Source organism: Acomys minous, assembly GCF_964271855.1.
Source record: "Acomys minous genome assembly, chromosome: 16".
Lineage (NCBI taxonomy): Eukaryota > Metazoa > Chordata > Mammalia > Rodentia > Muridae > Acomys > Acomys minous.
Window position 1 is genome coordinate 69569385 of NC_140498.1, and position 23871 is coordinate 69593255.

A 23871-nucleotide genomic window follows, 5' to 3' on the forward strand; every position below is an offset into this window, starting at 1 on the left:
GGGTTAAGGTGGAGGGTGAGTCTGGCCTCCTGTCGGTCCCTCCAGACCGAGGTGACAGTAGCCAGCATTGCAGGTAGACAGAAAGGTTGAGGCTGGTGCCCCAGCTCTTTCTAGAACTTTAGAAACAAATTCAGGTTTCACGGCTCTCCCAGCAGACAGAGCACGTAGGGAACAGAGGCTCTGCGGGGTGTGGGGTGGGGTGGGGTCGTGGGATCCAGAGACACAAGTGGCAAAGTCCTGAAGAGAGGGGGCCCCTAAACTGCTGAGAGGTCACTCGCTGGGTCTCTTTTCCCCTTCTGTAAAGCAGCCATCATGACAGAGTGACCCCTCTGTGTGATGCATAGAAATCCAAGCTCTCCAGTTGTGCAAACTGTAGCGTGATAGGGAGAAGACCTCCAGGGTCGCCAGCCATCACCCAGACGGCAATACTGTCCCCCAAACAGGGTTTGTGAATGTTCCGTGACACCCACACCCCCGACAGAACCCTCTCCGAAGCCAAACCCCGGCTCTCATTCCCCTCTCTTCCCTGCCGCCAACCTCAAGGGTGGTGCTGCAGCCTTCAAAATCTCATCTGAAACATCCTTTTCTCATCTCGACAGCTCCCCGACCCCCCCCCCCGCCTCACTTCTCTCTCTCTCTCTCTCTCTCTCTCTCTCTCTCTCTCTCTCTCTCTCTCTCTCCTCTTTTGGAGGATAAATTTCTGTAGCCACCAATTACAGCCGTTTGATGTAGGTAATGATGAAGCTGTGGAAATTGGAATTGACACCTCTGGAGGATCGCAGACGTGGAAAAAAAAAACCCCGCCTAGGATATGAATCACAGGTTTTCTTGGTGTTCTCCCATTGACAGAGATCTGAGGTTGAGGCTCAGCCTGGGGGGCTCAGGGGTCTGGGGAGGGCTCAGGGCCGGCCCAGCCTCCTCCTAAGCACGGATCAATTACAGCCCAGACAGCCCCTTGTCACTGGTGATTCACAATGTCAATTTCATGCTCGCGGTAACCGTTTAAGAAAGAGCCGGGCCGGTTTTACATTTGATAAGAAATCAGCGGCGTTTGTGTTTGTAAAAAGACCGATCACGCAGTGTGACAGGTCCCTCAGATTGCCAAGGCGGGCGACGACGGCCCGGTCTGGAGTCTGTCAGGGACCCGCAAGTATTTCTTTCAAATGGGTTTCCCCCCACCGCCTCTCTGCCCTCCCCTCCAGCCGGGGGAACGCGAAAATAAACTGTCAATCTCTATTTACCACTGTACAAGCTGGAAACACAGAAGATTTTTAGGTTAAATTGTCAGTTACCAGAATTCAAAATAGAAAAAAAGTAGGAGACATGAAGCCAGCTGCTTGGATTGCCCGTTTCGATGGAAAAGTCATGGGCTTGCTGAGGGGGGGCCGGGGGGGGTTGCAATGGGGGCCACCGAGAGGAGCAGCCAGGGTGCTGGGCAGCCAGGCACTGGCCTGAGGCCTTCCAGGTGTCAGAGAGAATCAGAGTGATATTAGGGCTAATTAGACCAGAGGTGGAATTAATGACCTGTCCCTGGCCTGATTTTAACCAGTCTGCCAGTTTAGCGTCTTTACAAGTGTGGGTGATGATAACACGGGTGGGAGGACATCCTTGGGTGAGCTTAGCTTATGAATGGAGCTGGGAGCTGCCTGGAGGCCCGACCTCCTGAGGGCACTGAAGGAGGACCTGCCACCAACCCTGCCAGGCTAGGGAGGTGTCGCCATTCCAGCTAGATCCACCACAGCTTGAGATGGTGGGCCACCGGACAGCTCAGTATGTAGGATGTGGAGGTTCACAGAGGGATGCCCCCGACCTCCAAACACACACCTGAATCTTGGAGCAGTTCCCCACAAGATCTAGAAAGCTCTCACCTTCCATGAAGCCTTGCTGGGTAGGCACAGTGGGAGGTATGAAAACCAGCCTGGCCAGACGCAGGAGTAGAAGACGCGTCTTTTCCCAGCTATGCCCAGGGTGCCTGGCAGCAGGACAGTAGGGGCAGCTTCTGTGGACACACCAGGGTAAGCAACTGACACACCGTTTGGCTCCTCTGGGCTTCTAGAAAGCTGGGCTCCTTGGACCGAGGCTTCCGGGCAAGGGTTGTTGGCCTCCCGTGGTTTATGCATCCTGCAGGACAGAGAGAATAGATGATTGAGAGAAACAGCCAGTGAATTTGCCTCATCACGGGGCTGGAAAAAGAGTCGGCTCGGCCCATGAGACCTGCCAACCCTCTGTATAGCCACATGTGAGACGGGGACAAGAGAAGTGTCTATCTCAAGATCAAGATGAGTAGGCAGCACACAGTAGGTGTCAGTCAGGACAACTTGGACAGCAGCCACATAGGAGTGATGTCTGCTCATATGTCGCCATGGCTTGAGCTCTCGCTAGTGGCCAGCCATGCAGGCTGCTGACCCCTTAGATGCCTGCTCACGTCCATCGCAACCTGCTAGCTTGCCCTCTTCCACACATTTCTTTACTTTCCCTCCTTTCCTCCCTCCTTTTCTTTTCTTAAAAGTATTTGTGGGGATAAAATACAGGGCCTTGGGCATGCTAGGCAGGTGCTCTGTGGCTGAACATTGCCTCCAGCCCTCAGTTATTTGAAATAAGGTACAGGTTGGACTCTGATGTCTTGTCTTCCTGTCTCAGACTTTCAAGTACAAGGTTTACAAAACTGTATGGCCAAGCCAAGGTCTGTTTAGGATACGTTGAAGCATGGTCAAATCAAATAGGCCAGGCCAGCCGTGAACTCAGGACTCCACTGTCTCAGCACCTGCCCCCACGAAATGCTAGTATGACAGGTGTGTGTGTGTGTGTGTGTGTGTGTGTGTGTGTGTGTGTGTGTGTGTACATGCGTGTGTCATATACCTAGCTTGCCCACCACTGCTCCACAGACTTTACATGGTTCCACCTTGTACATGTCCCTTTTGCGCATCCATGGGATCCAGGCCCTGTGAGAAGGCAGGCTGGGATGATGTTCACTGGATGGAGAAGGTCAGTTGTACACAGGACACCTCTTCGGGGTCTCCTTGGGTGTCAGATTCAGCTCCAGTTGTCCACGGAGGGCAAGCAGCTACGTGACCGAGGCAGATCTTGATTCGCGCAGCCTACGGAATCCAGGTAGGTCGACTCAGGATTGTACTGGCTACTGGTCCCCTAGGCATCGTGAAGGCCACCCCTGGGCTGGCGGCAAAATTCAGCAGGGTGGGTACATCTAAAGAAATAGAGTCCTGAGTCAGTCACACGGAAGGCAGAGCCAGGACCACGTGGCCTCCTCAGAGGCCAGCTGGGCAGGCAGCCTACATCATGTACCAACTTCAGAGTAAAAGATGGGGCAATCCTGCATCTGGAGAGACAGACTTAGCCCTTCACGATGAAGGCCAGCACTTCATAGTTTGCTGACAGAAAATTATGGCCTTTCACCGTCTTTCCCATGTTGTTTGATGCCCCTTAGACTGAGGGAGAAACTGAGGCCCCACTCTGATCATCGGCTGGCCAGAGTTCATTACCTCTAGCACCTTAACTAATCCCCACTACTCAACCTAGAGAAGTGGCAAGAAGTTGACTGAGCCAGGGTCACAGAGCCAGGAGGGAGGGAGAGCCTCAAGAGCCACCTTGATGCTCAACTCTGGTCTCCTGTGTACCCTCACAGCAGTGTCATTGCTAGTAGTCAACCCTTGACCACTCCTGTCGCAAGCCTCATTGGGAGATTCTAAGCAACTGTTATGCCACGGAGCCATACTCCCACTGGGGACTGAAGGCAAGTCATCTACCGCTGAGCTATCCCTCCTAGTCCCATTTTTATTTCTTTTTTCCAACCCAGTTTTACTTTTCCTGGAGGGAGGGTCTCACACTGTAGCCCAGGATGGTCTCAAACTCTTCTTCGGCCCTAGTCTCTCGAGTACTGCTGTGAGCCAGCCTGCTTCCTGGGTCTGGCGTTTTTCTTGTTTAGGCTCTTCAAAGCTGGGATGCCATGTTAGCCTCAGCCTGGCTCACACAGTAGCCCACACTCAGCCTCACACAGTCAGGAAAACTGTTATCAGACATGACAAAATACTCCTTTATAGAGAAGGTTTTTTTAAAAAAGATTTATTTATTTATTATTATGTATACAGTGCTCTGTCCGCATGGACACTTGCAGGCCAGAAGAGGGCATCAGATCACATTATAGATGGGTGTGATCCACCATGTGGTTGCTGGGAATTGAACTCAGGACCTCTGGAAGAGCAATCAGTGCTCTTAACCTCTGAGCCATCTCTCCAGCTCCTATAGAGAAGTTCTTTTAGCTAAGTTTAGTTTTATGACAGGGTTTTACTATGAAGCTCTGACTGTTCTGAAAGTCATTCTGTAGACCAGGTTGACTTCAAGCTCAGAGATCTGCCTGCCTCTGCCTCCCAAGCTCTAAGATTAAAGGTGTGTGCCATTACACCTGGCTCGATGGAGAAGTCCTTAACCCTACTCTAAGTTTTTCTTTTTTCTGAGACAAGGTTTCTCTGTGTAGCCCTGGCTGTCCTAGACTTGCTTTGTAGACCAGCCTGGCCTCGAACTCACATCAATCCTCCTCCCTCTGCCTCTCAAGTGCTAGGACTAAAGGTGTGTGCCACCATGCTTGGCACAACCCCACTATAAGTTTTTAAAAAATTAAACTTCAAATAAAGATATTAACTATAAGAGAGCGCTTCTCGATCTCCAGGTTCAGAGAGCTCGGTGGTCCCAGGGGGACCAGAGGACAGGATGACGCAGGTGTGTCCAGGGTTGTTCCTGTTTATCCTGTTTGGCGCTTCTACTGCCCTCAGGCTTCCTCTGAGAAGGGGAGGCCTGTCGACCCACCTCCTCAGGAGACTGAGGCAGGAGGACCAGGAAAGTTCAAAAGGCCAGCCTAGATAACAGAGTGAGTTCATCCTTGACAACTGAGATGCTGTCTCAAAATAGAAAGGAAAAAGAAGCCTGGGGACATACTTAGTGACAGAACTTCTGCCTAGAATCCCCCAGTGAGGGCTTGGGGTGTGGCTCAGTGGTAGAGTACCTGCCTAGAATCCCCCAGTGAGGGGCTGGGGTGTGGCTCAGTGGTAGAGCACCTGCCTAGAATCCCCCAGTGAGGGGCTGGGGTGTGGCTCAGTGGTAGAGCACCTGCCTAGAATCCCCCAATGAGGGGCTGGGGTATGGCTCAGTGGTAGAGCACTTGCCTAGAATCCCCCAGTGAGGGGCTGGGTTATGGCTCAGTGATAGAGCACCTGCCTAGAATCCCCCAGTGAGGGGCTGGGGTGTGGTTCAGTGGTAGAGCACCGGCCTAAAATCCCCCAGTGAGAGGCTGGGGTGTGGCTCAGTGGTAGAGCCCCTGCCTAGAATCCCCCAGTGAGGGGCTGGGGTGTGGCTCAGTGGTAGAGCACCTGCCTAGAATTACCTAGGAGGAATTGAAAGCATGGCTTAGTAGATTAACTGGCCTAGCCTGCAAGAGGTCCTGGGTTCAATCCCTGGCATTCCTTTTCTACCAAAAGAACTAATTGGTCAAGTGACTGGCAGACCACACCTCATCTGTGTTTCGAGGTGGAATGCAGCCATTGTTGGGGTGGCTACCCCGGACACCCCTAGCTGTATGCAAGGTATGGGCTCAAGATCTCAACTACATTGCATCCACCTGGGAAGATCTCAGAGGGTACAGAGAGCTTGAAGCATCGTGGTACTGAGAAGACCCAGGCTCCTGCTGTCTCCATGGAGGCACCCCTCTTGAAGAGGCGGGGCAGTGAGGGTAGAGGGTCCTGCCTCCCTCTAAAGCCCTGTGGCCATCGACTAAGTGCACTTATCGATCTGTTAAGAGCTCTGAGCGTCCCTTCACTGGGAAATACTGTTCGCTCCTCCGCTCACCAGAACCCTAAGCCAGCTCTTTCCTGCCACCATAAATATCCATTCTGAACATCTCTGAGACATGTAAACAAATGTACACCCAAGGAGGGGGAGGAGGAGCCAGTTCTCAAGGTCCTCAGGGGCCTCCTCTCCCCATCACGTATTAGGTTGCCCATCCCAGCCAGGCCAGGCCCCACAGACCATGAGGGACCCCTCCTCTTGATTATTTACCCCTTTTATCCAGCAAGGCATACTCCACCACCCCGACCACAGAACTACAGCTAGACAGAATTGATCACCGATGACCATGGAGAAGCCCAGGACATGCTATCTGCAAATAGCTCTCACCTGAGGCCCAGGGACAGACAGATCTAGGTGACCCAGGCTGAGGTGGCCTCTAAGGAGGCTATGTCCCCTCATGTCCTGACATCACTCCCTGAGTGTTTTTTTTAATAGCTTTGGTGTGTTTAAGGGTCAACTGCCCAAACCTTGAAAGTATATGGGGGCACTGCAGCTCCCACAGGTAAACACCCAGCTATGTCCCCCGCCTCTGAATTACCAACTAGTTCAGTTCTAAGGCTCTAGTAGCCTCTCAAACAGGTAAACTGAGGCCCAGAGCTCCTATGAGAGGAGCTCCATATGAGCCATAGACGGTCCCTGGCCATCTTAAGGTAGTCCTGGCTGGTGCTAAACCCCAGGCCATGGTTTGGCTACAGAGTGCTGCTCCATGCAAGGCAGGTTGAGAATGGTGCAAGAGTAACTCCAGGCCTGACAGCCACGTGGTCCCTATGAGCTGGCTGAGACTGAATAGTCTGTGCTTGGTGTGGTGGCGCACACCTTTACTCCCAACACTTGGGAGGAGGAGGCAGATATGGATCTCTGTGAGTTCGAGGCCAGCCTAGTTTACAGAGTGAATTCCAGGGTTGTATAGAGACCCTGTTTTGGGGGAGAGGCAGAGAGAGAGAGAGAAAGGGGGGGAGGGGGAAGGAAGGAGGGAAAGAGGGAGGGAGGGAGAGAGAGAGGAATCAGCCCTCCCATCGGGAGAGCTTCCTCCAAACCTTCAGTACTATATAAAAATCTTGGTGGGGCAGTACTCACCCATCACCCCAGTTCTGCAGGGGTAGAGAAAAGTTGGGACCCAGGGGTTCACTGGCCAGCCAAGCCAGCTAAAGTGGAAAGTTCCGGGTTCAATGAGAGACTTTGACTCAAAGACTAAGGTGCAAAGTGCTTGAGGAAGAGACCCAATGACAACCTCTCATTTATATATGCACACCCATCCATACATGCATACACCACAAGACATGTAAAATACATAAATAAATAAATAAATAAATAAATAAATAAGGGACTGGAGAGATGGACCAGTGGCTAAGAGGTACTTGCCACTCTTGCAGAGGTTGGGGTTTGGTTCTCAGCACCCACATTCCTGTAGCTCCAATTCCCACTGATCTGATGCCCTCTCTGACCTCGATGGGCACCGCACACATGTGGTGCACATACACATGGGCAGGCGAAGGCACATATAAAATAAAACAAAGAATTCTTTACAACTAAGTAGGTGAAGTTCATTCAAATGTTTTATTTAATAAAATAATTTATCATAATAGATACAAAATATTATTTAAAGAACTAATCCAGGTAAAAATATGAACCCAGTTGGTTACACTTCCACAGAGTGACCCAGTATGTATTTTACCCCACGGTCACCTTCCGTAGCTCAGGACTCTGTGGACACAGGAGCCAGTAGCCACCATGTGGGCTGACTTTTCAGGGTCTCCTGGTGGCCTGTTGTGCTGATGTCATGGTGCGCTTCTGTCCTGGGGACTTCTAAAAGGTGTAAGTATCCTACAGTAGAAGTCTGTCCTTCATTGTGTTGTAGAATTTCCTGCTCAATTTTGTGGACAAGAAAGAGGGAAAAGAGGAGGAAAAAAAAAGAGGGTGAGGAAGTGAGTGGGAGGAAGGGCAAAGAGAAGAGGCAGAAAGAGGAGGGAGAGAGAAGGGAGGCATAGAGGGAAGGTAAAGAGGGAGCGGAGGGCAAGGAGACCATCTCTGTGAGCAGAGACAGAGGAGCTGGAGAGATGGAGCAGAGGGAAAAAAACAAATGTCAAGGCTCAGAAGACCTGTCAGCAACAGGCTGACTCATCACAGCTTCAGACTGAAGGCAGCAGGGGAAGAGATAGGTAGATTTCAGTACAGGAGCACGGTGGAGTACTATACAGCACTAAAATGGACTGGTTACAGTGCCACACAGAATATGGGAATCTCATAGGTTCTGCAGCCAGCTATACAATCCAAACCAAAGAAAAGCAAGGCTAGATTCTGTGCATATAGAGGCCAGCAGTGAGTGACAAGGCTGTGGGGGTGGAGCTTAGAGGGAGAGCTTAGGTCTATGATGATGAGACTCTAGGTCCATCCTCAGCCTTGCAAAAACAAAACAAAACAAAACAAAGCAACAACAACATAAATGGAGAGGGGTATAACCCAGTGCTCAGAAGAGTGAGGCAGAAAGATTGCCATGAGTTCAAGACCAGCTTGGGCTACCTAATGGGACCCTGTTTCAAGATGAGACAGAGAAGAGAGAGAGAGAGAGAGAGAGAGAGAGAGAGAGAGAGAGAGAGAGAGAATAGCAAATGATAAAAATTGGAAAAGCAGTTACCCTCTTGGAGTACATTGACTGTAGGAAGAAAAATCCAGGGCATTCTAGAATGTTCTATCGCTCTCTTTGAGAGTGGCTTCCAAACAGAACATTGTCTGTTGGACATTTATAGACAGTCTCAATGGATTTCTGTTTGTTGTTTAATGGAACTAGTAGTGGCCAATGCCTTTAATCCCAAGACTTGGCGGGGAGAGGGCAGGCAGAAGCAGGATACTCATGAGTTCAAGGACACCCTGATGTACTTGAGTTTCAAGCCAGCCAAGATTACATACTGAGACCTTTGACTCAACAAACAACACTATGCTGTATTCTTTCAAAATTATCTTCTTTTCGTTTGTGTGTTCGATTTTTGAGACAGGGTTTCTCTGTGTAGCCCTGGCTGTCCTGGACTCGCTTTGTAGACCAGGCTGGACTCGAACTCACAGAGATCTGCCTGCCTCTGCCTCCCAAGTGCTGGGATTAAAGGCATGCGCCACCACGCCCCGCCTTCAAAACGATTTTCTTATTTTTGTTTTTGGTTTGTTTGTTTAGGCAGGAGCTTGTATAGCTCAGGCTGGCCTTAAACTCACTATGTAGCTGAGACTGATTCCTGCCTCCCTCTCTGGAGCGCTGGAATGACAGGCAGCACGCACCACCGCACCCAGTTTATTTGGTGCCGAGGCTCACCAACATCCAGGCTTCGGGGAATGCATCCTACAATGAGACACATTCCCAGTCCCCGCTGGGCCCCTCCCCACCCTCCTAATCCCCTGCTTCAGTTTCCCCATCTGTGGAATGGGCCCACTGCCTATGGAGCGAATCCCTTCTCCCATTGGGAGCTAGCTGATCAGTGGGTATAGGGGTCTGGGAACCCCCCCCAAAGGCCAGGTCTGCTGACCCTGCAGAGTTGCAGGGCTTGGTGACACCGGGGACTGTGTGTGTTGGAGGCGGAGGCGCGGGCAGGGGCATTGGGAGGAAGCGTTTATAATGATGATTAGGGCTGAAATTGGCTGAGATTTACAGCGCCGGGGCCGGGAAACGGAGGGAGAGGGCCCGGGCTGGGCCGCCTAATGGATCCGTCAGCGCGTTCGGCTGCTCAGCGGGCCGAGGCGGGTCACCCGGCTTTCCGCTGGCAGCACAAAGCACTTCAATTTCGTTAGGAAATGTATCAATTTAACTGACTTGAGCGGCACACTGGCAACCCTAATGAATCTGGACTCAATTTTCCGCCACACTGCTCCTGAGAACTGTCGGAAACAATGTCTGTGGTCGGAGGTGACGGGGTGGCCGAGGATAGGCCGCCCTTCCCTTCCCACCCAGGCCCCCGTCCCTTCCCTGTCAGGGTTAGTGGAGAGAGACGGACCTGTCTCCAGCAACCCGGTGACAGCCCAGCCCCGCCGCCACTTCCCTAACAATGATGTCATTATGGGAAAATTGGCCTCCATTTCGGAAGGACGATAGTGCTAATTGAGTAAGAAAATATAATACGGGAAGCTGTTGTCCGTGGCCAGGGGGAGGGGGGCTGACTAAATGGCCTACCATTGTTGGTGTCAGGGTAGGCAGATGTGGCGTTCTGTTGATAACTGCAGTGACATAGCCAGGGCTTGTCACGGGCAGCTTCTGCCGGGAGAGACTCACAGTCCTGGCAGCAGATGGCTCCGCTGAACAGCCAAGGGAGAGTTCCCGCAGCCCAATGGGCAGTTGCATTGGACTCCAGGGCCTTCCCTGGGGGCCCCTGGGAAAAGCTCCCCAGCTTGGGAGACAGTTCTGAATGCATTTCCCTCCCCTTCCCCTCCCTTCCTTCCCTCCCCCCCGCCTTCCGCCAGGCCTGGGCCAGGATGGACTGTATGCCAGAGGCTGGCCATCAAGAGTCCTAGAAGGTGAGGGTTGTGGCTGGGAAGCAAAAGCTGGATTAGTGAGGGGGCGCAGGGGTGCAGGGGTACAGGGGTGCAGGGTGAGGTCCCGAGCTTCCTGCCACCTTGTGCTAGAACTGCCTGTTTCTAAGGTGGACAGAGACAGCAAGGGGATGCCTGGGTCTTGAGGAGCTCTTCCAAGCTGGATCCCAGAGGCCAAGCTCCTAGGCATCTGGTGCACCCTGGAAGGGCCCCACACTGGCTTCTCGCAGCTACTGCAGACCCCCACAGGTGCCAAGGACCAGACTCTGAGCTTCCTGAGAGCCAAGTTGCCTGACTCTGAGCCTAGGGTTCCCACCACCCTAGCCAGACCCTTCCTCCGAACCTCCCCCCATACACCCCCACCACCACACTTCTTACGTGAACACAAGACGCCCTGCGACCCTGAGATTCCTTCCAGAATTCAGGCAGATACCTGCTGGCCAGCAAGCTGTGCCCTTAGTAGGAGATGATACAAACGTTGAGACCTATGCTACAGGACTCAGCCCTTTCTCCCCAAAATCCCTCAGAGTCACTAAGTCATCTGTACGGCCATGGGTGGCCAGGTGAGCTGAGGACCAGGGCCTTATGGTTTAAGACCTGATTCCTGACCCATTACACAGCGAGCCACCTGTGGCCATGTCCCTTCAGGGACCGATGGATGATAAGAAGCTCGCCAAGGTCCCCCAAAGTGGTACTAAGGACTGACTGGCAGAGTGGAGGAGACGTCTTACCAAGCAGAAGATGGCCTTATGATCTCTAGTGACGGAGTCTCAGATCCTCACCTCAAAACTTTAGGGGACACTTCAAAATAGCCAACACGGGGCCATTGGCATGGCTCGGTGGGTAATGGCATTTGCCACCAAGCCTTAAGACCTGAGTTTGATCCCTGAGACCCACATGGTGGAAAGAGAGAAACAATTCCTATAGTTTGTTCTCTGACTGCCACACGTGAGCTGTGGCTTGCGTTTGCCCATGTATATGAATGAATTAATTAATAAAAAAATAAAAGTAAGATACATTAAGGTAACCAGAATAATTTAGTGAGTGCTTGTTCTAGTCCCATCATATTCTGGGGTGCCTCCGAGGGGGAACTGAGACTTGGAAGTGGGAGAGGGGGTCTGTTTATGATCCAGTGAGGGGTTCAGCTTGCTAGACCTCTGGGGAAGGATTATGCACCCCAGGACCTCAGACGAGACTGGCTTTTTCCATTCTGGAACATTCTGGGTCTGTCCCAGCCACAGATGGTTCTTGGAAGTAAAATTTACTTTATTATACTTTTCTTCTTCTTCTTCTTCTTCTTCTTCTTCTTCTTCTTCTTCTTCTTCTTCTTCTTCTTCTTCTTCTTCTCCTTCTTTTCCGAGACAGGGTTTCTCTGTGTAGCCTTGGCTGTCCTGGACTCATTTTGCAGACCAGGCTGACCTCGAATTCACAGCAATCCGCCGGCCTCTGTGTCCCGAGTGCTGGAATTAATACTTTTCTTCTTTTTAAAAACATCTTTTTTTGGGGGGGAGAAGGGGCCCTGGTGCTGCATCACGTGTGTCGGGGAGGTCAGAGGACAACTTGCAGGAGCATCAGCTTCCCTCCTTTCACCACATGGGTCCCTGGGATCAAACTCAGGCTGTCATGCTTACACCGCAAGGACCTGTAGCGGCTGCGCCATCTTGCCAGCCCTCGTGACACTTTTCTGTATTCTCCGGATGTTTCTTTCTTTGGTGAGGAGGGTTGAGGCAGGCTCTTCATAGGCAGCAGCCCAGGCTAGCCTCGAGCTGGCTATCCTCCTGCCTCAACCTCAAGAATGCTGGGTGACAGGTATTTTACCACTATGCCCAGATCAGCTGGACTTCTATAACCCGAAAAGGGCTTGGACACCCATTTCTAAGCCGGCACCTGGGTTTGCCAACCGTTTGCCCATGAGAAAATCTAGGGGGAGGTTTACAGATGGAAAATCTAGGTGTGGGTTCACATACAGAGCTACCACGCCCTGTCGGTACTGCCTCTTTCTGGGCCTGGAGTCCCTCAGTGAACCCAGCCCGTTCTTGAGCTAAGGGGTTATAGGTTCCTACCTGTAGAGAGGGCTAGATGCCAGGACACATTTAAAAGTAACAAAGCTAAGCTGCACCCTCCCTGGCTGGCCCATACCACTCCGTCCTCTGCCCCTGGTCCTAGCCGAAGGCACAGGTGACAGAATTTCTCTGGCCCTTGATTTCTTCGTCTGCACCCAGGGGCAGCCCAAGTGCCTGAGTCTGTGGGAAGAGCTGAGAAAGCACTTTGTGAAAGCCTCACAAACCTAGGGAGGCATCCACATTGCTTCCTGGGAGCCTCTGTCTGTGCTTCCCCTCAGGAACTCATTGACTCAGCTCCCACTGTGCCCGCCATACTGGGGTGGAGAAGGTGCCCTGAAGTTTCTAGGTAGGATGGACTCAAAGGTGAGTCTCAACAAGAAGACTGGCCATGGGGCTGGAGAGATGGCTCTGGGGTTAAGAGCACTGACTGCTCTTCCAGAGGTCCTGAGTTCAATTCCCAGCACCCACCTGGTGGCTCACAACCATCTACATTGTGGTCTAATGCCCTCTTCTGTCATGCAGGCAGAGCACTGTATACATAATGAATAAATAAATCTTTAAAGAAGGAGGAGGAGGAGGAGGAGGAGGAGGAGGAGACTAGCCATGGCCTTCGCTGGGACACTGTGTGTTGACCTGGACTGACTTTGAGACCTATGCTGGCAGCGGTGGAAGGGGCACCTGGGCAGTGACGAGGTTTATAGACACAAAGGTGCCCATGCTGCGCAGTACATTGTGCCCCATCCTATGAGCCCCAAAGAGGAGATCCAGGTTCAGTTCTGAAGCTCTGTGAGTTGAGGAGGTCCCTGGAACCCCAGTCTCTCCATCTCCATCAGGAAGCAAAGACAGTTCCCACCCCACCCCAACTACCAGAGACATAGGTCAAACTCCTGCACTGAGCACACATTGATGAGTTTTGGTTCATCATCTATAGTGAGGGGCTGGGGCATCCGGCTCAGTGGTGTCTCCAGCGATCTGCAAGAGCCTCCAGCAGAAGTGACTAGAACTGCTGAGTGGCGGTGGCAGTGGTGGTGATGGTGCACACCTTTAATCCCAGCACTTGGGAAGCAGAGGCAGGTGGATCTCTGTGAGTTCGAGGCCAGCCTTTTCTACAGAGGGAGTTCCGGGCCAGCCAGGACTACACAAAGAAATCAGTGGAGGGAGGTGGAAATGACCAGAACTAGCATATGGATCATGGCAAAGAGGTGACGGTGAGGCAGAGCCTAGGACTTGGGGGCTCTGCAAGAGGCAGCTGCAGCCAGAACTTGAGGCTGCATCCACTAGGTACATGGGGGGGGGGATTCCCCAAGAGCCAGGGCTCTGAGCAACAATTTGATCCAATGAGGGTAGCCTGCCCCACCCTCCAAGGGACAAGCTGACGGGAAGGAGCAGACAGGTTCTGGGGCAGAACTAGGGTGTTCCAAGGAAGGGGAGCATCATGCTGAGCCTCCCCTGGGCTATCCCCAACTTACTCGTGTGGGGCAGCCCAGCCCAGCACTTAGAGTCATCAAGAACAAGGGAAGTGACAGGTTTGTGTGTGTGTTTGTTAATTTACTCAGATTCATTCATGAGAACAGCTGGCTGGGTCCCAGCAGGGCAGCCTCGCCCGCCCACCTGCTGCCTGTCAGGCGGCTCTGGCTCTGAGAACACAGTGGCACTTACAGCTCAGCAGGCGGTGGTGGCCCTAGCTGGCAGGGGACACCCACTCTCTTTCCAGTGGGGGCCAGCCTGGGGGAGCTGGGGATGAGCCTGAGGACCCCACCCAACAGCTAGCTGGCGAGCTACCAAGGCTGAGCCACAGCTGGGAGAGGCAGAGAAGGCGTGGGGGGGGGGGGAATGAGGCTCCTGGGGTCACTGACTCTCGCACTGAGTAACAAATAGGGGCTCAGTAGGCACCTGCTTCCACCCCCCACCCCACCCCCGGGGCAGAGGTAGGGCTCTGTCTGACTCTCTGGACAGTGTGAATATGTCTCTCCTGGTGCCTCTATCCTAGGACTTAGGTACCCTACAACCCCCACCTCGTAGCCAATGTAACGCTCCAAGACCTAAGCTGTGACCTCAGCCTAAATCATCCAAGCTAAGAAGGAAGAAGAGCAAACAGGGGCCACCAGGGCCGAGCAGCCCCCACAGCACCCAACCTGACCAGAAGCTAGGTCAGAGGTGAAGTGAACCCAGGCAGCCAGCGTTCTGAAGACCATAGGGTGGTGGCAGCAAGCTCTGCCATCACCCAGGGTCTGGCACGGCGGCTGTGAGGTTCCCCCCATGAACAACCATTAACAGGCCGGAATGTCCTTCCTCCCCTCGCCCTCCTGTCCCCAGAGCTTTGTTCTTTAAAGTCGGGTTAAGAGAAGAAAGAAGAACGAAGAAAGAAAAGAAAAGAAAAAAAGAAGAAGCAATCCGTAGACAGGTTTGGCTGAGGAGCCGGAGGACGGGAAAAGTTAGAGATATTTATTTGACAGGGTCAAGGTTGGACCCCCTCTCTCCTCTCTCCCCAGGTCCCATAGGTGTTAGGCTGAGAGACATTTAATCGTGGGAGTAGCGGTTTCATATCTATAACAAAAATCAAATAATGCGGTGTGATTTACTCCCCCTAGCAACCGTGGAGCTCACCCCTAGCAACCAGGCTAGCCTCGGGCTGCGGTGTAATCAGCTTGAAAATATTTCAATTATTGTGTTGATTTTAGTGGATTTGAGAAGCGCTGTGTGGAGAGCCGGGCACATTCTCCCCGCGACCTGGAGAGGAAGATATTGATTTAAACAGGTGTCAGAGAGGGAAAGTGGAGTAAATTTAAATGCGACCGGAGAACGCACGCTGCCGCGGAACGGGGCGGGGATGACATTTTGCGCGTTGCCTTGAACGAAAGTGACTCAACTGGACTAGAAATTTCACCTTGAAAATCATCTCCGGGGCCGCGCAATCAAGCCGGCTGCCACAGAGCCCCTGAGGCCCCACCAGCCGGCAGAGAGGGTCTGGGTGGTCACATGTGGGCCTTTGAGGGGCCTGAAGCTTCATGGCTCAAGAGCTGTACTGTGTCTCTAGGTAGCTATCAGAAAGACGAAGGGTGGACTGGAGTCTCTGAGGACACAGGCCGAAGGGAGGTCCTTCATTTTCTCCCAGCCTCAGTGGACTGAGGTGTAGATTTAAGTGGTGGCTCCTTTCTCCTTTTCTTTCCTGAAAGATTTTATTTTTATGTTTATGTAGGCATGTGTGTGTGCCACATGTGTATGTGCAGTGCCTATGGAGACCAGAAGAGGGCGTCAGAGTCCCCTGAAGCTGGAATTACAGGAGATTGTGTCCAAACCAATGTGGGAGCTTGAAACTGAACTCTAGTCCTCTGCAAGTTCAGCATGCGCCCCTCGCAGCTGAGCCATCTTTTCAGTCACTCCTCCCCATTCCCTTCCTCTTTTCCCCCTAACTTTTCTTTTTATGTACTGGAGATGGAACCAAGGACCTCCCACATGCAATGCACATACCCTACCACTGAGCCACACCCCAATCCCTCACTGGGGGATTCTAGGCAGGTGCTCTACCACTGAGCCACACCCCAGCCCCTCACTGGGGGATTCTAGGCAGGTGCTCTACCACTGAGCCACACCCCAGCCCCTCACTGGGGGATTCTAGGTAGGTGCTCTACCACTGAGCCACACCCCAGCCCCTCACTGGGGGATTCTAGGCAGGTGCTCTACCACTGAGCCACACCCCAGCCCCTCACTGGGGGATTCTAGGCAGGAGCTCTACCACTGAGCCACACCCCAGCCCCTCACTGGGGGATTCTAGGCAGGGGCTCTACCACTGAGCCACAAACCCAGTCCCTCACTGGGGGATTCTAGGCAGGTGCTCTACCACTGAGCTCCATCCCTGTCCCTTTTTTCTATTTACTTTGAGACTGGAGCTCACTAAGATGCACAGACTGACCTGGAACTCACTCTGTAGCCCATGTGATTCAGCATCCCATTCCAGATACAGGAAAGGAGAAGGAAGGATCCTTGTGCTAGGTCCTGCAGATGGCTTCCTTAAAGAAAGGGGCAGACTAAGAACACACAGCCCTAGGGGCCCAGTCTTCAAGTTCCTTCGCTGTGGTTGGTTTGGCTCCCCATCAGGAAAACCACAGCCACTGGCTAAAAAAAACAAAACAAACAAACAAAAAAAAAAAAAAACAAGGGAATAGTAGACACCACACAGTGGACATCTCCACAGCTTCTTGCCCTGTCTTTATCACCTTGGAATCCTGGGGCAATAGTTGCCACGTGGAAGGTTCCCAATAGACTTCCTAGCATATGGAATGGATGGCACAAACTGCCCTAGTTAATTTCCCCAGCCCTTCACCGTCTGACTTTCCATCCAGACTCTAGGATATCGCCCCCCGTGCTCCAGCATACATATCCCTCCTGTTCCAGCCCACACTTGGGCATCAATACCCTTAAGACTCAGCAAGTTAGCCTGGCAGTAGTGGTACACACTTTTAGTCCCAGCACACGAGAGGCAGAGGCAAGCAGATTTCTGAGTGTGAGACCAGCCTAGTCTACAGAGTGAGTTCAGGACAGACAGGGTTACACAGAGAAACCTTGTCTCCGGGGGAAATCTGAGTAGGTATTTACTCAGCAAATAAATGTAACTTGCTTGTTTGATTTTTGTTTTGGTTTTTCGAGACAGGGTCTCTCTGTGTAGCCTTGGCTGTCCTAGACTCACTCTGTAGAATAGGCTGGCTGCGAACTCACAGCGATCCACTAGCCTCTGCCTCCCTAGTGCTGGGATTGAAAGCGTGGGCCACCACGCCCAGCTGTAAATGTAACTTGCAAGGCTCAGTAGGTTCCTGAAGCTGAGGAGACTCACAAGGCCCCTCTCCAGGGTTATCTAAGCAGTAATAACTAATGGGGAGAGGAGACTTACTGGCCCAGCTACCTGTGGGTCATGCAAGGAGGAATGCTGCTTTTGTGTGGATTTTTCCATAATATGGGTGACTTTGCGTTGCCCATACTTCTGTAAGTGACCTTTTGCTCATACCCCAATAAGGTAACCCCAATAAAGTCATTGCTTTGCTAAGTTGGCATAGGTGGAATAGTTCCTTTGGCCTGTCATCTGGAGTGAGTAGGTGTCTGTTCAGGTCTCCCCAGGGAAAGTCACATAACTCTCACCCAAGCTGTCACCACTCAATGGCAGGCATCCATCCCACCTCCCCTCCCTAAGCTGGTGCAATTTTCTGTCTCCCTGTCTCTCTGTGTCTTTGTCTCTGCATGGCTATCTCTCTGTTTCTATCTCTGTCTCTGTCTCTCTGTGTCCCTGTCTCTGCCTCTGTCTGTCTGCCTGTCTGTCTGTCTGTCTGTCTGTCTGTCTGTCTCTCTCTCTCTCTCTCTCTCTCTCTCTCTCTCTCTCTCACCACTTCATAGCAGCTCCTGCACATGTTGCTCCCTGCCTGAAAGGCCTCTAGAGACTCCATAGGACATCAGCTCATCATTTGTCCTTTGCAAAAGCCCTGGCTACAGCAGCTCCCATCGTCTGGTTAGAGCGCTACCTGTTCTTGCCACTCAGGTTTTGGTCTAATAAGATATCACTTTTCACCAAACCTAGAACAGCATCATTAGGGGTGATTAGGGGTGACACCGGAGCAGATGATCCTCTCTCCGTGTGTCCCAGGTCAGTAGCACTGACCCGGAGGCAGCATCCCTGCTAAAGGTGCACAAGCCCCCTGCCACCCAGTGCAGGGGTCACCTGCACGTAGGAGCTGAGTCACTTCTAACTTTTCCAGCCTCAGTTTCTTTCCCTGCACATGGAGCCACAGTCTCCCTTTTGGGGCTTCTAGGAGAGAGTCTCAAATGGGTGAGCAGGGAAGGTGGGATAGAGGTTGGAAATGGTCCTGGCTTCATTTTCCTGATAGAACCCACTGTCGCTATATTAGTTAGTTTTCCCATCGCTGTGACAAAACCCTCCGACAAAAACAACTTAAGTGGGGAAAAAGTTTGTTTTGGCTCACAGTTTGAAGGTACACAGTCCATCATGGAGGGGAGAGGGGAAAGACATACAGGCAAGAGTGTGAGGCAGCTGGTCACATTGCACCTGCAACCAGGAAGCAGAAAGAGATGAATGCTAGTGTTCAGGCTTACTTTCTTTTTCTTTTTCTTTTCTTTTCCTTTTTTTTTTTTTATTCTGACTGGGTGCTGCCCACTTTCAGGAGAGATCTTCTCTTTGCACTTGGGCCTCAGTAGAAACACCCTATTTCCTCCTAGAGGCACCCAGAGGTGTGTTTCCATCATTTTTGTGTGTGTGTGTATGTGCGTGTACGTGTGAGAGAATATGTGTGTGTAGGTATGTATGTATGTGCATGTATGTATATGTAGATATGTGTGTGTATGTTTGTGTGTGCATGGATGTGTGTAGGTATGTACATGCAATGCCTGCAAAGGCCAGAGGCATCTGACTCCCTTGAGCCAGAGTTGCAGGAGATTGTGAGCAGCCTGACATGGGTGCTGGGGAATCGAACTCGCGTTCTCTAGAAGAGCGGTGTGTGCACTTAACTGCCGATTCATCTCTTCAGCCCCTCTCTGGTGATTCTAAATCCAATCAACTTGATAATGAAGATTAACCATCAGAAGCCTGAGCAGACGGTCGCATGGGCCACGGGCTCCCCTTGGCTCTTCTATAGGGCATAGGCATAGCCTGGGAGAGTTGTGCATGGACAAGTCTTAGGGGAACCCCTCCACCCCAGAGCAGTCCAAGCCTGGGGTGCTGGGGCTCCAGAGGCCAGATGGTAAGAATCCTGATCTTTGGAGACACCTGTCTTTGGAATGTCCTGTGTGCTTGTCCCCAGAACACAGACCCCCAGAGTAGACCATATACATACAGGGAACTTGGAAAGTTCTAGTGTCTATTATCAGGCCTGTGTTCACATCTTGGCCTAATCCAGGTCTTGGAAACTCACTGATACTGTCCCCGAATATCATGCACTTGTCAGCTTTCAGGGAACGAGGTCTCTAGGTGCCGCGAACTTCTCAGAGGGGTGTCCCTAAGTGCCTTCGGAACCCCTGAAGAATGCAAGGGAGAAAAATCCCACCACACAAGCAGGAGCTCAACTATAAACAGGAGTCAACATTCAGGCAGTGGTGGCGCACGCCTTTAATCCCAGGACTCGGGAGGCAGAGGCAGGCAGATCTCTGTGAGTTTGAGGCCAGCCTGGTCTACAGAGTTCCAGGACAGCCAGGACTACACAGAGAAACCTTGTCTCAAAAATAAATAAATAAATAGATAGATAGATAGATAAATGTCAGACCCAGCAGGCAGGTGTAGCTCCGTACAGTGGTCCACAGCTGTGACCCCACCACCCACCCCACCAGTGTCTCCACACTGAACAGGCCTGTGGATTTACAACCTCCCCAGACTCCCTAGGTTCCCTGGCTGTGTTAGATCAGTAATGCACTGCTTAGATGTGCGGTTTTTTTTATTACTTTATTATAAGTGAAACTGTTGTAAAGCCAACTGATGATTAGTCAGATGTCTGGCTGGGATAGGGAGATGTGCTCTGAGGAAACCTGGGGCTGTCATGGCTTTCTCGTGAAGCTGGCCCCACATACGCCAGGCCACATGTTCCTAGGCTGGGAATATGGGGGTAATTGCATCCATTTATCTTGCTATCGTCGAAAGTTCAAGAATCATAAAGCAGCTCAGTGTTGGTGGCCTCATGGGGGAGCAGGAGCCGTGGAGGTGGCTGGAGTTCCCACAGATGCCCACGAAAGGGAAGGAGGCATAGCTGAGAAAGGCTGGAGCATGCAGGTGACCTCCATTCCCCCTCCTGTTCCACAGCCCAACACTCAGGTGAAAATCAGCGCCTGACGACCAGTGGGCTGGCAATCTCAGAAGATGACAGTGGTAGGCCTGTTCATGTCAAACAAATCTATGACTAACAATATCCGAGAGACAGGGACGGCAGCACAAGAGGAGAAAATCACCACAATTTCTCAGTCTGAAGTACAAGTGGCACATGAAGCCTGCAGGGCCCCGTGGTTTTGTTGTTTGTTTGTTTTTTATTGTGGTAAATATATATGCATAAGATTTGCCATGTTAACCATTTTTCAGGGGCCAACTGGCAGTAAGTATGGTTCAGTGCTGTGCAACCAGCAACATGGCATTTTTAACTTCCTTTCTTTTCTCAGTTGGGAGTAAAAACAAGGCCTTGCACATGTTAGGAGGGTGCTCTACAAGTGAGCCACACCCCAGCCCCTCACTGGGGGATTCTAAGCAGGGGCTCTACCACTGAGCCACACCCCAGCCCCTCACTGGGGGATTCTAGGCAGGGGCTCTACCACTGAGCCACACCCCAGCCCCTCACTGAGGGATTCTAGGCAGGGGCTCTACCACTGAGCCACACCCCAGCCCCTCACTGGGAGATTCTAGGTGAGCACTCTACCTTTGAGCTACATCCTCAATTGTGCTTTAACAATGTTTTAATTGTTTCCAACATTCAGCTTCTTTTCCAAAGTGAAGTCTAAGCCTGGGTGATTCTGTCTAACTCATCCTGGGAAAGCCAAAGAGCCCAGGATGCACCTTGGACACTCTTAGTCCCCAGTCTGCTATTTACTCATGGATGACTTTGAGCCACCTTTGGGGAGTACCTTCCCAAGGAGAATCCAGGATGACCAACTTGCAGCGACCCAAGTGCTATTTCCTATCACCCAGTTAACCAACTGAATGTGAGTTATGATTCCCCCCCCAAGATGGAACTCCCACGTTTTGATCCCTATCTTCTTCACACAGAAACTACTGCACAGATCTCTCTTCCACTGAAATATTCATGAAACCCCACCAGTGTTTGGGGCTTGTTAGACTTCTGTGCCTATGTGACTTCATAGCCCTGCTCTGAGCCAAGACACCCACTTTTGTTTTGTTTAAGATTAATTTGTTTGCTAGGCATGGTGGCACTCACCTTTAGTCCTAGCACTCAGGAGACAGAGGCAAGAGGAGCTCTGTGAGTTTGAGGAGATCCTGGTCTACATAGAAAGCTTCAGGCCAGCCAAGGCTGCATAGTCTCTGAGAAAGAGAGAGAGAGAGACAGACAGACAGACAGACAGACAGACAGACAGACAGGGAGAGAGAGACAGAGAGAGGGAGAGAGAGAGACAGACAGACAGACAGACAGACAGTGAGAGAGAGACAGAGAGAGACAAACAGGGAGAGAGAGACAGAGAGAGGGAGAGAGAGAGGGACAGAGACAGACAGACAGAGAAAGAGACAGATAGGGAGAGAGAGACAGAGAGAGGGAGAGAGAGAGAGAGAGAGAGAGAGAGACAGAGAGACAGAGAGAGAGAGACAGACAGACAGGGAGAGAGAGACAGAGAGAGACAAACAGGGAGAGAGAGACAGAGAGAGAGACAGACAGACAGGGAGAGAGAGACAGAGAGACAGAGACAGAGAGACAGAGAGAGAGATAGACAGACAGGGAGAGAGACAGAGAGAGGGAGAGAGACAGACAGAGACAGAGAGAAAGAGACACAGAGAGAGAGAGAGACAGAGAGATTTCATTTATTGTATTCGATTCGTATAAATATATTGGGGTGCAGGTGAGGGTGGGGATAAGAACCCAGGAAGACCAGTAGAGAGCACTGGCTTCCCTGGCTGCAGTTAGGCTTGTGAGCCTCTCAGTGTGACTGGGAATTGAACTGTGTTCTTTTGCTAGAACAGCAAAGCACCCTTAATTGCTCAGCCATCTCTCCGGCACCAAGACACCCATTTTACACGCAGGAAGACTGAGCCCTGACACTGGCCTTGGGAGAGAAGAGGGCATGACATAGGTCTGAGCTTTAGAGCAGGAGCTCCTCAGGTCAGCCAGTGTCCTGTCCACAGCTTCAATGTCTTTCAAGGTGTCTCAGTCAGTAAAGTGCTTGCTATGCAAGAATAAGGACCTGAGTTCAAATCCCAGAGCTCACATTAAAATAAAGAATGAAAGCCAGGCATGATGGCGCACGCCTTTAATCCCAGCACTCGGGAGGCAGAGGCAGGTGGATCGCTGTGAGTTCAAGGCCAGCCTGGTCTACAAAATGAGTCCAGACAGCCAGGGCTAACACAGAGAGACTCTGTCTTGAAAAACTAAAAATAAAATCAGAAAGAACAAAATTGAGTGTGGTCGTATATATCTGTAATTCCAATTCTGGGGAGGTAGACACAGGAGAATCTCTGGGGCTTACTGGTCAACCAACCTAGCCGAATCCACAAGGTCCAGGCTAGTGAGAGACTCTGTTTCAAAAAAAGAAAAAAAAAATCCACAGTGAATGGCAGAGTAAAGAAAATGGCACCTGGGCCGGGCGGTGGTGGCACACGCCTTTAATCCCAGCACATGAGAGGCAGAGGCAGGTGGATCTCTGTGAGTTCAAGGCCAGCCTGGTCTACAAAGTGAGTCTAGGACAGCGAAGGTTACACAGAGAAACCCTGTCTTGAAAAACCAAAAACCAAAACAAAAGCAAAACAAAAAACCCAAACCAAACCTAAAGAAAAGAAAGAAAGAAAGAAAGAAAGAAAGAAGGAAGGAAAGAAAATGACACCTAAGGTCATCTTCTGACCTCCACACATGTGTGCACACACCTGCTCACACACAAAATCCTCCACAAACGCAAACCAAATACATCCCTCACACAGATGCACAGTTATATGAACACGTGCTTCCCCACACCTGCATATGTGTGAACACACATGCACGCATGCACACGCACGAGGCCCAGCCTGACCTGCACAAAACGCTGGAAGAGTCAGGGGGGGGGGCAGCGGGGAAGAGGAGATTCAACAGAATGACAAGCGGAAAAGTGGGAAGGGAAGAGGAAACACAGCTCCCTGACCAGCCTGGCCGGTCACTTTGATGTTCCACCCATGAAACATCTCCAATTACAAAAAGAGAATCACTCTTGAGTCTTTAAGTGGCTCCGAATAAACCAACTGTCCACAGATACAATGAAGACCCGACTCTGGCTCTCAGTAACAAGGCCAGGAAAATTGTCAGTGCTGCCGTGAATATTAAAAACCCATCCATGGTGAAACACCCAGAGATCCATCTCAGGGAAGGCGGCATGGGGCACAATCACAGGGGTGCTCCTCTCAGACACGGGAGCTCCCTGTCTGTGGACAGGACTGGCTGGCTTGCATGGGATGTGGGAAGGGTGGCAGGTGCAGGAGATAAAGCTGCAGACACCCATCTGGGTGCAGAGAGCAGCATTTCTGGTGCTTCAAGAGCAGGAGTCCCACATACATACACGAGTCCCCAGGATAAGGGGCCCCAAAATGTGGGCACGGTCTTGTCACCATGGCCTCTGTGACTAGAACTAGCCAAGGCTCAAGAGATGGACTCTCCCTGCCCCTCCTTTGCCTTAACCATAGAAGAAGGCTTGGTCTCCTTGTCAGCTCCTAGGTACCACAATCTCTGGTTCTCCTACTTTCTCTTGGGTGACCTTGGATTCCCCAGCAGGGAAA